The sequence below is a fragment of the Armigeres subalbatus genome, chromosome 3 (genome assembly GCF_024139115.2).
Source record: "Armigeres subalbatus isolate Guangzhou_Male chromosome 3, GZ_Asu_2, whole genome shotgun sequence".
Classification (NCBI taxonomy): domain Eukaryota; kingdom Metazoa; phylum Arthropoda; class Insecta; order Diptera; family Culicidae; genus Armigeres; species Armigeres subalbatus.
In genome coordinates, this window is record NC_085141.1 from 220578855 (window position 1) to 220596246 (window position 17392).

At 36.8% G+C, this 17392-nt stretch overlaps 1 long non-coding RNA gene across 1 annotated transcript in view; it reads right to left on the reverse strand.

The window, feature by feature from the left end:
- LOC134220039 (uncharacterized) overlaps positions 1–17392 on the reverse strand; it is a 299360-nt gene that overhangs the window by 248865 nt on the left and 33103 nt on the right. The window contains exon 2 of the long non-coding RNA XR_009981750.1: positions 2563–2839. This is a non-coding gene — a long non-coding RNA (uncharacterized LOC134220039). The remainder of the gene's footprint in view (positions 1–2562; positions 2840–17392) is intronic.

A 17392-nucleotide genomic window follows, 5' to 3' on the forward strand; every position in this document is an offset into this window, starting at 1 on the left:
CAAAAATTTCTCTAGTGATTCTTTCGGAAAATCCGCATAAAATGAATGCACACACTTCTTCAAAAAGGGATTTCAAAAAATAGCTTCGGAATTTCTCTCAGGTATTCTTTAGGAACTTCCTCAAAGGGTTTCATTCGGAAATTCTTCTACAAACCCATTTTTCCGGAAATTCCTTGAGAGGTTTTTTCGGCAATTTTTTACGAATTTCTTTGGAAATTTCTTCAGAAATCCCTTTTTTAGCTTCTCCATACATTCTATCGGAAATCTATCGGAAATACCTCCGTAAAATACATTGGAGATTTCCTCAGATTTTTTTTTAATTTCATCGAGATTTTTTTTTCAGAAATTCATTTAAGAATTCTTTCGGAAATCTCCTAAGGTATTCCTTTTGATTTTAATTTGGTAACTTCTTTCGAGAAACTTTAGCTTCTTAAGGAATTGTTCCGAAAAAAATGTTAGTAAATTCCTCTACCAATTCCTTAAGAAATTCCTTTAGTAATTTCCTCGAAAATGTGTTTAAAAATTCCTTTGGAAACTCCTTCAGGAGTTCCTTTGAAAATTCCTTTACAAATGCGTTTGGAAATTAAGTAAATAGATGCAAAAGTATAAGATTACAAATGTAGCTCCTGTTCGCGTGACCAACATCTAATTTGCTTGGACCTAGCAGCCAATGCACCGGTACTATAAGTGTCAAACCCCGAATTGGGTGATGAAAGCAAGCATGCACTACAACACGATGGACAACAAACGACCAAGTTAAGCTTATTAAAGCATATTCTGGCAGAATAATTTTAATGGCTACAGCTTCACTAGCGTTCTAATACTTATGCTTCTACTGGAGATATCTTCGAAAAATGCTCCAGAGATTCTTTTGAAATTCATTGGAATTTTTTAAGTAATTCATGCGGAAATTTCTTTGGAAAAAAAGTTTTCCTGAATAAAATTCCGAATGAATTCTTTTAAAAAATCTAAGGAATTACAAAAGAATCTTTTAACAACACCACAAAGAGTTCTTCCGGATATTTTTAGGAAAACTCCTTTAGAGATTCCTTCGGAAATCATTTCTGGAATTCCTAATGGAAATTGTTCCTGGTATTTGTTTGGAAATTCCTCCAGTTACTCCTTCGGACATTCCTGGAGAATGTATTGTGCAACTTGTCCAAAAATTCCCAAAATTTTCCATAGAAATTGCTTATGGAATTCCCTCGGGAATCAATTCAGAAATTTATTCGGAAATTTATTTTGGGGTTCCTTTTGGAAATTCTTTGAGAATAGCTTTAGAATATCTTCTAAGAATCCCTTCGGGAAATTTAGAAACTTAGAAATTTCTCCTGAAATCCTTTTGAAATTCCTTCAGGAATCCTTTCGTGGACTCATCCTGGCAATTCCTTCAGTAATACTTTAGAAAATTACGCAAATAATTCTTACGTATCCTTTGGAAAAATCTCCAAAAACACCTTCGATAATTTATCCAGAAATTCCTGCGGAAGTTTCATCAAGAATTCATTTGAAAAATCCTTAGTAATTTTGTATTTTTGTTATACATTCCTGAAGAATTTTCGAAGGAATTCTCAAAAGAATTTACGAAGCAATCTCTAATTGATTTTCCGAAAAAAAATCCTAAAATCTAAATTTATAAAATTTAAAGTATCCTCGCAGTTAATTCGCAATTTAGTTGGACGTGTTCAACAAGTATTTCGAAGCAGTCGAATTTTTATTCTCGCATTTGTGCAAAAAAATATCTTCTTCCCACTTAACATTTTTGTTCATATTAATATGCTGTGTGCAAATGATGTTATAGCAAATAAGTTATTTGCATTTTAAACAATTGAAGTATTATTATGGACACGGTATGATTGTGAAAGGATGACCCTCAATTGATGGGTCGAAAGTCACGTCAAACCATAATCGTTGAGCCTCTTGTTAAAACCCTTTCCATTTCATAAGATAAATTCACTATCTTTTTCCTCTACCCTAACCAACCTAAAGGCATAAGTTCAACCATTAATCAGTACCGCAAGAAAAGTAAAACCATGCAATCATTGCGCGTCAAATAGAAAACACGCCGATGCCGATGACGACGACGATGGACGATGGCACAGAAGTCTAACCCCGTAGGAAACTGCAGGCGGGCGTCCGCACAAATGGGAGTCTTTTAGGTGTCTTTTTTTACCGGCGCTGGCTGTTGCAGCTTTGCTCTCCGCTCTAGCCGACTGGTTCACCTTGGGGGCTTCTACAACAGAAACAGTTATCCGCCGGTCGGTACCCACTACTGCCAACTAACTAACCAACAAGCGGACAATGATCGCGCGATGCTCCCGGATCAAGAGAGAGCAAAAAAAAAAGGCAAGGGAAAGGAAAATGAATGTAATGAAAGTGACCGCAAAACGTGGAACAGGAATAGCAATGCCGCGGCTGTCGATGAACTTTGCGCGAAATGCAGGAACGTTGAAAAATTGATGATTGATCATTTATTTTATTGTTATTAGCATTGAACATTGAAGTATTGTCTACATATTTATTTCGAAATACCTTATATAACAATCACGAAAAACGACTTACCTTAAATCAATAAAGTCGGCCATTATCATCTGCCATGCTACGGTGTACACATAGAATAGAAGTTTTCCGCTTCACTTCACTTTTTAAGTAACTTTTTTCACTCAGATTTCATAGACTTCTCAAAACATGAGTTTTCTATTCCCGTTTCGGTTAATTCACAACATCTGGTTTTCTCTCTAAGATATTTTACCACACTATCCTGCGTTCACTAATTTCTTACTCTCTTTTCCTTGACACATAGAACATCAAACACCTGTCACAAGATAGTTTTCGTTTCCTGAAAAAGAGAAAAACAAAAAAATATAATTAATAACTCGTTACGCCACAATCATGGTAATATTTTCTAACACAAGAAATTTCGTTAATGCATCCTGAGAGACCCTCGACGAAGCACTGCGACGTTGATCCAAAAGACACACAGCCAGTGGACATTGTAAATCACCTCAAGTAAAACGTCAAGACACAGCACCGGCAACTGATCTGCCCACTGGCTGCCGGGTGCTGGCTGTAGCAACAGGAGCCGTTTTTCTCTGGGACCTGAGAGGACGATGCACTCGAAAGAATTCCGGTGCGTGGAGTGTTTTTCCCTTGGGCCATCGCGTTCGACTAATTGAATTGTAGGAGGAAATTGCAGCTCTAATGATTGTTGTTATCTACGGACGCGCAATCCGTATGATGAATTCTACGGAAAAGCTCCAATGCTGTGCTGTTTTTACTTGGTAGAAAACCCCCCGGAAATGGGAACTACGCTGATCAAAATTTCGATTCCTAGCGATTAGATGTTGTTCGAATTTTGCCTTCCGGCTCACAACGACCAGAGTTTTCAATGAGCAAAAGAAATAGACAAATAAGACATCCATTTAAAACGATTCAATCCTGCTCTGCGTGTCATGATTACCAGCCAAGTTTCTTGGGACAGAGTTGATCTAGCACTTATCCTTTATTAACTTGTATGTATATTCAATATTATCCAAATTAAAAAAAATAAAAACCCACCTATCTGTTGGGCACATACGATACGCCGTGATCAATTAAAACTATATTATCAAATGAAAATTTAGTAAGCTTATTTGAATTGAATCTTTTATTATTTGTTATGAAAGCGTGATAAAAAATTTCACAAATTGAAATTCGAAAGGACAGAATGAATGAAAAGAGTGAATGTCAATTTATTTTTATTACCATTTCAGGGAAAGAAAGCTGGACATTCTTCTCATCTATCAAGACGGAAAACGAGGGCTTGATTTTATTGCTGTTGGTTCAAACTTACTGCTGAAACGAGGATTTCCATGGCAAGTTTTTGTCCGGATACAGACTGTTAGTATAATAAGAACGACATACTTGATTTGCGAACGATCATAAATTTCCACAATTATTATCTTACGCGTTGAAGCTCCAACTTCAAATGGCTATATTGAATGGTTCCTACAGCATTTGGAGAATGAATATAGTTTCAAGGGAATATGTTTTCGAATTTCCATAGAAAAAATATTTCAAATTTCTCGCAATCCATATTTTTGAATTTTCAAATTTTCAGTGAATATTCTTCCCAATCAGAATATCATCTCAAATTTCTTAGAATTTCTTCTCAATTTCGGAAAAGGAAATTTCTCTCAGTTTCCGGAGTAACATTTCTCTGAAAGAAATTCCTCTAAATTGCTTGAGAGGATTTCTTCCGACATTAGCCAGCCAAATGGTAGTTCCTGACTATTTGGGCTGATTAACAACTATAAATAATTTCGAATTTCTGGTGAAAAATGCTTTTGAATTTTCGAAGGGAAATGCTTCTGAATATCCAATGCAAAAATTCTCCGATTATAGGAGGAGTTACCAATATTCAGAAGGAAACTTTATTCGGATTACCGAATGGAAATTCCTTCGAATTTCCGAGGGGGGAAAACGTCCAAATTCGTTAAAAAAGTTCATCTGAATTCCCGAGAAACTGAATGAAATCCGAACTTTCGATGGAAAATTAATCCGAATTAATCAAAAGAAAAATTCATACGAATTTTCGAAGAGAAATTCATCTAAATTTCCGAATGAAAATTCATGCGAGTTTCCGAAGGAAAATCCATTCGTTTATCTGATTTTCTGAAGGGAAATTCATCCGAATTTCTAAAATGAAATTCATTCAAATTTCAGGAAGGAAATATGTACATGCGAATTTCCGAATGTAAATTCATGCGAATTTCCGAAGGGAAATTCATCGTTATTGCCGAAGGAAAATTCATCCTAATTGCCGAAGGAAAATTCATCCGTATTTCCGGAGGGGAATTCATCTTTATATCTGAATGAAAATTCAAGCGAGTTTCCGGAGGGAAATTCATTCGCATTTCTAAGGGAAAAGTCATCCGAGTTTCCGGAAGGAAATTTAGCCAAATTTCTTAAGATGAATAAGTCTGAATTTCCGAAGGGAAATTCATTCGAATTTCCGAAGGGAAATTCATTCGAATTTCCGAAGGGAAATTCATTCAATTTCGAAGGAAATTCATTCAATTTCGAAGGAAATTCATTCGAATTTCGAATGGAAATTCATTCGAATTGCCGAAGGAAATTCATTCGAATTTCCGAAGGAAATTCATTCAATTTCGAAGGAAATTCATTCAATTTCCGAAGGAAATTCATTCGAATTTCCGAATGGAAATTCATTCGAATTGCCGAAGGAAATTCATTCGAATTTCCGAAGGAAATTCATTCGAATTTCGAAGGAAATTCATTCAATTTCGAAGGAAATTCATTCAATTTCGAAGGAAATTCATTCAATTTCGAAGGAAATTCATTCGAATTTCGAAGGAAATTCATTTGAATTTCGAAGGGAAATTCATTCAATTTCGAAGAAAAATTCATTCGAATTTCCGAAGGAAATTCATTCGAATTTCGAAGGAAATTCATTCGAATTTCGAAAGGAAATTCATTCAATTCGAAAGGAAATTCATTCAATTTCAAAGGAAATTCATTCGAATTTCGAAGGAAATTCATTCAATTTCGAAGGAAATTCATTCAATTTCGAAGGAAATTCATTCAATTTCGAAGGAAATTCATTCGAATTTCGAAGGAAATTCATTCGAATTTTGAAAGAAATTCATTCGAATTTCGAACGAAATTCATTCGAATTTCGAACGAAATTCATTCGACTTTCGAGAGGAAATTCATTCGAATTTCCGAAGGAAATTCGTTAGAATTTCGAAGGAAATTCATTCAATTTCCGTAGGAAATTCATTCAATTTCGAAGGAAATTCATTCGAATTTCGAAGGAAATTCATTCAATTTCGAAGGAAATTCATTCGAATTTCGAAGGAAATTCATTCGAATTTCGAAGGAAATTCATTCGAATTTCGAAGGAAATTCATTCAATTTCGAAGGAAATTCATTCAATTTCGAAGGAAATTCATTCGAATTTCGAAGGAAATTCATTCAAATTTCCCAAAGGAAATTCATTCAAATTTCCCAAGGAAATTCATTCGACTTTCCGAAGGAAATTCATTCGAATTTCCGAAAGGAAATTCATTCAATTTCGAAGGAAATTCATTCGAATTTCGAGGAAATTCATTCGAATTCGAGGGAAATTCATTCGAATTTCCGAAGGAAATTCATTCAATTTCCGAAGGAAATTCATTCAATTTCGAAGGAAATTCATTCGAATTTCGAAGGAAATTCATTCGAATTTCGAAGGAAATTCATTCAATTTCGAAGGAAATTCATTCGAATTTAAGAAGGGAAATTCCTTCGAATTTCCGAAGGGAAATTCATTCGAATTTCCGAAGGGAAATTCGTTAGACTTTTCGAAGGGAAATTCATTCAATTTCCGTAGGAAATTCATTCAATTTCCGAAGGAAATTCATTCAATTTCCGAAGGGAAATTCATTCGACTTTGCGAAGGGAAATTCATTCGAATTTCCGAAGGGAAATTCATTCAAATTTCCCAAAGGAAATTCATTCGAATTTCCCAAGGGAAATTCATTCGACTTTCCGAAGGGAAATTCATTCGAATTTCCGAAAGGAAATTCATTCGAATTTCCGAAGGGAAATTCATTCGAATTTCCGAGGGGAAATTCATTCGAATTTCCGAGGGGAAATTCATTCGAATTTCCGAAGGGAAATTCATTCGAATTTCGAAGGAAATTCATTCAATTTCGAAGGAAATTCATTCAATTTCCGAAGGAAATTAATTCAATTTCGAAGGAAATTCATTCGAATTTCGAAGGAAATTCATTCAATTTCGAAGGAAATTCATTCAATTTCAAAGGAAATTCATTCAATTTCGAAGGAAATTCATTCAATTTCGAAGGAAATTCATTCGAATTTCGAAGGAAATTCATCCGAATTTCGAAGGAAAATTCATCCGAACTTCGAAGGAAATTCAACCGAATTTCTGAAGGAAATTCAACCGAATTTCGAAGGAAATTCAACCGAATTTTGAAGGAAATTCAACCGAATTTCCGAAGGAAATTCAAACGAATTTCGAAGGAAATTCAACCGAATTTCGAAGGAAATTCAACCGAATTTCCGAAGGAAATTCAACCGAATTTCCGAAGGGAAATTCAACCGAATTTCCAAAGGGAAATTCAACCGAATTTCCGAAGGGAAATTCAACCGAATTTCCGAAGGGAAATTCAACCGAATTTCCGAAGGGAAATTTAACCGAATTTCCGAAGGGAAATTGATCCGAATTTCCTAAGGGAAATTCATCCGAATTTCCGAAGGGAAATACATTCGAATTTCCAAAGGGAAATTCATTCTAATTTCCGAAAGGAAATTCATTTAAATTTCCGAAGGGAAATTCATTCGAATTTTCGAAGGGAAATTCATTCCAATTTCCGAAGGAAATTTCATTCGAATTTCCGAAGAAAAATTCATTGGAATGCCGAAGGGAAATTCATTCGAATGTCCGAAGGGAAATTCATTCGAATTTCCGAAGGAAAATTCATCCGAACTTCCGAAGGGAAATTCAACCGAATTTCTGAAGGGAAATTCAACCGAATTTCCGAAGGGAAATTCAACCGAATTTCCGAAGGGAAATTCAACCGAATTTCCGAAGGGAAATTCAACCGAATTTCCGAAGGGAAATTCAACCGAATTTCCGAAGGGAAATTCAACCGAATTTCCGAAGGGAAATTCAACCGAATTTCCGAAGGGAAATTCAACCGAATTTCCGAAGGGAAATTTAACCGAATTTCCGAAGGGAAATTGATCCGAATTTCCTAAGGGAAATTCATCCGAATTTCCGAAGGGAAATACATTCGAATTTCCAAAGGGAAATTCATTCTAATTTCCGAAAGGAAATTCATTTAAATTTCCGAAGGGAAATTCATTCGAATTTTCGAAGGGAAATTCATTCCAATTTCCGAAGGAAATTTCATTCGAATTTCCGAAGAAAAATTCATTGGAATGCCGAAGGGAAATTCATTCGAATGTCCGAAGGGAAATTCATTCGAATTTCCAAAGGGAAATTCATTCGAATTTCCGAAAGGAAATTCATTTAAATTTCCGAAGGGAAATTCATTCGAATTCCCGAAGGGAATTTCAGTCGAATTTCCGAAGAAAAATTCATTGGAATGTCCGAAGGGAAATTCATTCGAATGTCCAAAGGGAAATTCATTGGAATTTCCGAAGGGAAATTCATTCGAATTTCCGAAGGGAAATTCAACCGAATTTCCGAAGGGAAATTCATTGGAATTTCCGAAGGGAAATTCAACCGAATTTCCGGAGAGAAATTCAACCGTATTTCCGAAGGGAAATTCAACCGAATTCCCGAAGGGAAATTCAACCGAATTTCCGAAGGGAAGTTCAACCGAATTTCCGAAGGGAAATTCAACCGAATTTTCGAAGGGAAATTCAACCGAATTTCCGAAATGAAATTCATTCGAATCTCCGAAGGGAAATTCAACCGAATTTCCGAAGGGAAATTTAACCGAATCTCCGAAGGGAAATTGATCCGAATTTCCTAAGGGAAATTCATCCGAATTTCCGAAGGGAAATACATTCGAATTTCCAAAGGAAATTCATTCCAATTTCCGAAGGAAATTTCATTCGAATTTCCGAAGAAAAATTCATTGGAATGCCGAAGGGAAATTTAACCGAATTTCCGAAGGGAAATACATTCGAATTTCCAAAGGAAATTCATTCCAATTTCCGAAGGAAATTTCATTCGAATTTCCGAAGAAAAATTCATTGGAATGCCGAAGGGAAATTTAACCGAATTTCCGAAGGAAAATTCAGCCGAATTTCCGAAGGGAAATTCAACCGAATTTCCGAAGGGAAATTCAACCGAATTTCCGAAAGGAAATTCAACCGAATTTCCGAAGGGAAATTCAACCGAATTTCCGAAGGGAAATTCAACCGAATTTCCGAAGGGAAATTCAACCGAATTTCCGAAGGGAAATTCAACCGAATTTCCGAAGGGAAATTCATCCGAATTTTTGAAGGGAATTCATTCGAAATTCCGAAGGGAAATTCATTCGAATTTCCGGAAGGAAATTCATTCGAATTTCCGAAGGGAAATTCAACCGAATTTCCGAAGGGAAATTCAACCGAATTTCCGAAGGGAAATTCATTCGGATTTCCGAAGGGAAATTCATTCGAATTTCCGAAGGGAAATTCATTCAATTTCGAAGGAAATTCATTCAATTTCGAAGGAAATTCATCCGAATTTCCGAAGGAAATTTATTCAATTTCAAAGGAAATTCATTCGAATTTCCTAAAGGAAATTCATTTAAATTTCGAAGGAAATTCATTCAAATTTCCTAAAGGAAATTCATTTAAATTTCCGAAGGGAAATTCATTCGAATTTCCGAAGGGAAATTCATTCGAATTTCCGAAGGGAAATTCATTCGAATTTCCGAAGGGAAATTCATTACAATTTCCAAAGGAAATTTCATTCGAATTTCCGAAGAAAAATTCATTCGAATTTCCTAAGGGTAATTCATTCGAATTTCCGAAGGGAAATTCATTCGAATTTCCGAAAGGAAATTCATTTAAATTTCCGAAGGGAAATTCATTCGAATTTCCGAAGGGAAATTCATTCGGATTTCCGAAGGGAAATTCATTCGAATTTCCGAAGGGAAATTCATTCGAATATCCGAAGGGAAATTCATTCGAATTTCCGAAGGGAAATTCATCCGAATTTTCGAAGGGAATTCATTCGAAATTCCGAAGGGAGATTCATTCGAATTTCCGAAGGGAAATTCATTCGGATTTCCGAAGAGAAATTCATTCGAATTTCCGAAGGGAAATTCATCCGATTTTCCGAAGGGAAATTCATTCGAATTTCCAAAGGGAAATTCATTCGAATTTCCTAAAGGAAATTCATTTAAATTTCCGAAGGGAAATTCATTCGAATTTCCGAAGGGAAATTCATTACAATTTCCGAAGGAAATTTCATTCGAATTTCCGAAGAAAAATTCATTCGAATTTCCGAAGGGTAATTTATTCGAATTTCCGAAGGGAAATTCATTCGAATTTCCGAAAGGGAATTCATTCGAATTTCCGAAGGGAAATTCATTCGAATTTCCGAAGGGAAATTCATTCGGATTTCCGAAGGGAAATTCATTCGAATTTCCGAAGGGAAATTCATTCGAATATCCGAAGGGAAATTCATTCGAATATCCGAAGGGAAATTCATTCGAATATCCGAAGGGAAATTCATTCGAATTTCCGAAGGGAAATTCATTCGAATTTCCGAAGGGAAATTCATTCGAATTTCCGAAGGAAATTCATTCGAATTTCCGAAGGAAATTCATTCGAATTTCCGAAGGAAATTCATTCGAATTTCCGAAGGAAATTCATTCGAATTTCGAAGGAAATTCATTCGAATTTCGAAGGAAATTCATTCGAATTTCGAAGGAAATTCATTCAATTTCGAAGGAAATTCATTCAATTTCGAAAGAAAATTCATTCGAATTTCCGAAGGGAAATTCATTCGAATTTCCGAAGGGAAATTCATTCGAATTTCCGAAGGGAAATTCATTCGAATTTCCGCAGGGAAATTCATTCGAATTTCCGCAGGGAAATTCATTCGAATTTCCGAAGGGAAATTCAACCAAATTTCCGAAGGGAATTTTATCAAAATATTTGAAGGGAAATTGATCCGAATTTCCGAAGGGAAATTAATTTGAATTTCCGAAGGAAAATTCATCCGAATTTCCGAAGGGAAATCTGTCCGGATTTCTGAAGGAAAATTCATCCCAATTTTTGAAAGGGGAATTCAATCGAATTTTCGAAGGGAAATTCATTCGAAATTCCGAAGGGAAATTCATTCGAATTTCTGAAGGAAAATTCATTCGAATATTCGAAGGGAAATTAATTCGAATTTCCGAAGGGAAATTCATTCGAATTCCCGAAAGGAAATTCATTCGAATTTCCGAAGGGAAATTCATTCGAATTTCCGAAGGAAAGTTCATTCGAATTTCCGAAGGGAAATTCATCCGAATTTCCGAAGGGAAATTCATCCGAATTTCCGAAGGGAAATTCATCCGAATTTCCGAAGGGAAATTCATCCCAATTTCCGAAGGGAAATTCATCCGAATTTCCGAAGGGAAATTCATCCGAATTTCCGAAGGGAAATTTATTCGAATTTCCGAAGGGAAATTCATCCGAATTTCTGAAGGAAATCCATCCGAATTTCCGAAGGGAAATTTATCCGAATTCCCGAAGGGAAATTCATTAGTATTTTCGAAGGGAAATTCATTAGAATTTTCGAAGGGAAATTCATTCGAATTTCAGAAGGGAAATTCATCCGAATTTCCGAAGGGAAATTCATCCGAATTTCTGAAGGGAAATTCATCCGAATTTCCGAAGGGAAATTGGAAAATTCATCCGAATTTCCGAAGGGAAATTCATCCGATTAACCATGCGAAAATAGATTTCTGATAGGAAAGTTGTAATATATTATACGAGAAGTTCTATTAAACTTTCAAAAACAATTCCTTTGAATGTCTGCAGGAATATCCATTGGAACTTAAACTTACGACAAATCGATTACTTTTTGACAAAGATTGATGCGTGCTAGAGATAAAATCACTTTTCAATTAGAACAATCATACTCTATTTCAAAACTTTTCGCTTTTCTTTGCGGGTTGAAAATGTCAAATTATAATGGCAGTAAAATGATCGATTTCATGATTTAAGATTTTACGTGGCTTTTTCACAATTCTGAGCCACCTAAGAGCTCAAACCTTAGTTCAATCAAAGCTTATTGCATAGGGTGCACCCAATATTTTTTTACACGGTTGGTATTCTTTAATTTCCCGGTTAACCTGATCCTTCACAGCAATAGAGGTAATAAACTATAGAGGACGATTGTCGCTGCGGTTCCCTTTGTTATCGTCCCCAAACATGTTGGGTACCTATCTGTCAAAACGTTCTGATTTTTCCTTTGTTGACATTTAGTGCCCTATCCTCGCCTTTATGACATGTCATTCAGAATGGCTGCCTTGCGGCTTACCAACACAGTCAAACAAACAACCAACCCCACCCACCCGGATATGCACGGATAAATTTAATTTATATATTGACTACATACGTGAGCATTTTCTCACTAAAAAAGTAAATCTGGACATAGATCGAACTTCAATCTACGCGGCGATATGATGATATTATCACATAGCGCTAATGTAGGGAAGATATATAAGCAAGTGCACAAAGTGAAAAAATTCCCCCCAGTAACGCACCATGCTAACGACGTCGCCGTTTTCAACACTCTGCACGTCGTCGGTAGCGTCGTATGCAAGCAATCATTGATCAGCAGCAGACAGTGATGTCGATATGAACTATTGTAAAATCATAGCGGAAACATGTAAAATATCGATAAAATTAATCAATCTTTTCCTAACGCATTATGTAATGATGCAATAATAATATCTTATTGATTCTGTTTTGGGGTGCATTGTAAAAATTGAAAAATCGGAGCAAAAAATGATCTTGTTTTTGGTGCGCTTGAGCAGCTGGCAACAACGGTTTAAGATGTAAACATAAACAGCCAGCCTAGTGAAAACAAAATCCAATAATATTCACCCAAACAAAAGAAAAACTGATGCTTTTCTGACAAATTCCATCAGGTAATCCCATATTTAGACTGTATTGATTGATACTGCGTCTAAATTGGGCTGAACTCAAGACAAAATTTTCAAAATGACTTATCTGCTTTTGTAAACAAAGATTCAAACGACGATTTGACGAACCTGATAGCTCTCCACGCAAACCAACATCATCAACAGGTAACGGAATACTATACCTACCTATGATGGTGTTGGTTTGCGTGGTAGAGCTATCAGATTCGTCAAATCGTCGTTTGAATCTTTGTTTACAAAAGCAGATAAGTCGTTTTGAAAATTTTGTCTTGAACTCTTCCGAATGCATGCAATGTTTACTGTTGTCGGATGTTAACAAAAAAATATTCCCACGTGTATGCTTACTGAATTGATATTGGAAGTTGCCACCACTACTAATCCATGGTTGATGATTTTTATGACACAATTACATATAAATTTGAGTGTCACAACGCTTCACCTTAATCGACTAAAATCCACCCGAGTGAAAAAAGAACTGGGTGTATTAAACCATCCGACTTGGACATTAATTTACAATGTTCTGAAAACTTACATGTGAATATGTACATTATGTGGAAGATTTGGATTTGAAAAATGTATTGGAGTTAACCACTTTTCCTTCGATGGAACTCGAACCCACGACCCTCAGTACGCTGGACTAATGCTTTTAACCAACTAAGCTACGAAGGACCTCCGTTGGCCTTCGCAACTTAGCGGCTACTGAATGAGCCAAAACTTTTAAAAATAAAAAATTAAAATGGAAATCTGGAAAAAATTTAACCGAATGCCTAAATTAAATTTACATTTTAAAATGTCATGTTTTTCCACATTTTTTCATAATTTAGGTATTTTAATAAAACAGGTTATTTTAGTTCCTTGTTCGTTCTAAAAGTCTCAAACTATCGAGATTTATAATGAAGTTTTTGCATAATCAAGCATTGAAATATCGAAAAAATAACAAAAACCACGTGGTTCGGCCGCCAGACCCTCCTCCCCTTGAAATAAAAATTTCAGAATGTTTTTGTTATGCTGGTTTGAATGAAGGAAAATGTTTCCCAACGGTATCATATAATGCAACAACATTCGAAAACATGATGTTTGGTATGACACATGATTTTCTTCTTGTTTTATAATAACTCTAAATTTTGTTTTGCGCATTGGAGTAGGGGTTTTCATAATTTATTTATTTATAGACCAGAATCAGTAATAGAATAGATCTAGCCAATGCTATCGTTTTCGCTATTTTGGTTGCTTACAGAGAAATGAATTGAATATTTGCCATTCACCTTCCAAATAGGCGACACAAACGCCTCATCTTCACAGCAGTTCCGCATACCTGGGCCTACCACGGCGAGGACAAGAGCTATGCTACGGCTTTCTTAGCGCAAATATGTTTGCTTTCAATCGACTACGACGAAGAGTTCATGTTCAAGTTTGGCTTCAACCTTACTTCACCGAACCCCGTCGCCCTGCCACACCCCCCGACGACGATTGCTTCATCGCCGGCGAACCGTCGCCGTCCCCTGGCCCACGGTTTACAGCAGTGTCAACGTACTCTTCCGTACACATAACATGCTGCCTCGGCGGATGCCTATGAGCGCGCTCTCAATTTCTCCCGACGGAGCCGCAACGCCGGCAATTTGTCGCTTCCTATACTACACTGATGTTCGGCATGTAGCTGCTCTGGCTGCACAGTGCGATTGCGACTGAGTGAGCTCTGCTGCTGAGTGCTTACCCTGCTATTAGGGTACGGGTTCGCTCAACTGTTATGCTCCCGCCGCAAGAGTACTGAAATACACACGTCAGAAAAGGTTTGCTTGTATATGGCAAAGAACGCAGCAGCTAAGCAACGTACGTAGCAATGAATCGCACGTAGAATGTGTGTGAAGTTGATTCTTTCAGAAGAGTTCTCCAAGTGGGCTTTCCACCCAGAAACGAACACAGCGAAACCCCACTCCCAAACACACGAACACATCGGCGGGCGCGCGGACTGGTAGCAGCAGGGGCCAGAAATACGCAAGATATGCCGGTTTTATAATTAAATGTGTGTCAAAAGAGCAATAGCCTTTTTTCCATGCCGATTTAAGGTTGATCGAGGATGTTGCCCTCGATTCGATGTAAGGTTCTGAAGTTGTTTTGCTTGCTACGAGTTTCGCCGTCTCTTTCGCGTACGTTCGACCTTACGAGAGTGTGGATAGGGAATGGTCGCTGCAGTTCTTCGGATGCAGTTTGTAGCCAGAATACCTACAACGTATGGATGGATGTTATGCACTGCTGCAGTCATCGTCGTCGGTGCTGTTGGCATTATGCGAACCGCGGTCGTCATCGATGCAGAAGTGCAGCCCGTGACGGCGCGCGATGAGAGGACGCTCGATCGAATGGGTTTTTGCTCGCGAGTGGAAAGTGCATTTTGCGCTTTTCATGCTGCTACGGTAGGTAGTTGCGGAAGAGGTTTCTCGGTTTAATTTGTACTTAGTTTTTTTTTCTGTTTCGCAATGCTTTCGAGCGCGCTGTGACTGGCGGCGTAGGACGTAGTTCTGCGAATGTCGTATATGATGGCTTTGGCACTTCTCGTTGAACGAATCTTGGCTGATGAACGTTTAGTCGAAGAGAAATGTGATTAAATCATATTGTTGCCTGTCTCTCACTCCAAGGTGTATGATTAATTTAGCATCGTTTTATAGAGATATTTATCAATGCTTCTTTAAAAAAGTGTATCAATCATATTTCAGTTACATTACGCTAGATTCATGCACTTTTTCAACTGATAAACACAATAAACTTGGGTGAAAACTCACTTTGACTTGGTTTTTGCAGCCACTTTAGCAGGTACGCTGTGCTAGAGTTTCTTTTTTGCCCAATAAAGCAGTTTTCTGAATTGACTTACCTATTTTCGTACATTAGATGAACTTATCCGCTAACAATCAAACTATTTTAGCATTCATTATTTAATTCACAATTTTCATTAGTATAGCGACACAAATAACCGAAACTTCTTGGGACAACAAAGAATTTGATAGAAGGCCCGGACGCCCATAATGTTATATACCAATCGATTCAGCTCGACGAACTGAGGTGATCTTTATCTTTACTCGACGCAGAATCCTGTCCCATTGCTTCCTATTGAAAATAGATCGAACTATGGACTTGGAAGTTATTGCCAAAATATTTTTTTACAATAAAAATGCATGTACCGAAGTCTAGATCACTTTTTTGGCATCGACAAATATAGATTGAACATTTTCTCATGTCACGTTCCCTTAGCACAGAAATATTCCATCCAGGAGAGGCGGAGCAACTTCAATGTTCATAGAAGTGAGCGTTTAATTGCTTTTATTTTTCTTAATTTTTTTGAATATTATTCATAACTCTTTCAATTCGATTTCCGTGGACATAATTAAAGCCTTGAAATATTATTCCAACAGCCAGTCACCGCAAATTAAAAAAAAAATAAAAAAAGAGCTAGCTCGGATGGTGGAATTGTAAAACCCTTTGTAGGACTAATTCATAGTCGACTTTCTAGAAACAAATTAGTATGTGAGTTAGGAGATGACGAGTTCTGCTTTAATCAGAGCAATTCAAAGTATCAAGTCGCCCTGTTTCCGGCGTAACCCACTTCTATCTACCACTAGCTTCCCATACGCAACCGTGAATAGGATTTGAGCTAATTTATCCGTAGTACAAATTATCGTTAAACGAATAAATTCCATCAGTAAAGGGCATTTGTGGTTTGAAGGAAAAGATAATCAAATTTCTACTCTTTAACAATTATCCGATGATGGTAAAGAAGACCCTACTAATAATTTAAATAGTTTGAACATTCTTGGTGTTCTAAATGGTAATATTTATGTTTATAGTCAGTTTAGATTACAAGATTTATAACTTCATATAATGATAAACAACAACTTTGACTTCAAGGAGTATCTTCTTCATTCCATAAATGAATATGTACAAGATATAATGATGACCCGATTTTCAACATGTTTAACAAATTTTGTCTGCCTCTGATTTCTTCTACTCATTTTCTTCTACTCACTACAAGAAAAGAAGCGGATCACATAATTACTATCAGAATCAGAATCAACGCCCCGAGAAAAAGGCAATTACAAAGTGAGCCTTAAATGGCCGCTGTGAATGGATTGTGGTTGTCCCAAGGTCCCTGCTGCATTAGAATATTTTTAAATATTTTTGAAAATTATTTCTGTGCTGCAGGGTGGTGTGGTTAGACCGTCCTGCAAGCTTATTCTGGTCCCCCAAAGCCCCTGCTGCATGAAAATATTTCTGTGCTGCAGGGTGGTGTGGTAAGACCATCCTGCAAGCTTATTCTGGTCCCCAAAGGTGCCTGCTGCATGAGAATATTTAAAAATATTTTTGAAAATTATTTCTGTGCTGCAGGGTGGTGTGGTATGACCATCCTGCAAGCTCATTCTGGTTCCAAGAGCTTCTAGTTTCATTAGTAATGTAACCCGTTTGCATGATACCGAGAAACTTAGTTTAATCTACTTGTAATTTCTTGCAGGGTGGTATGGTATTGGGTAACAAGCTGTACTAAAACATATTGTACTAAAAGGAATTGGCTGCAGGGTGGTATGGTGCAGGGTAACATTTCCAGAGGCCACTTTAAATGACTTATGGTTCTGAAACACAAACTACGCCTCGTATATCCAGTATAGGATTGGATAAGAATTGTGAAAATTCGAAAAAATGAGTCGCTGTAATGACGAAATGACCGCTGTAATATGGATTATTATTCTGAAACCCACAAAGTGAGCCTCAAGTGACCA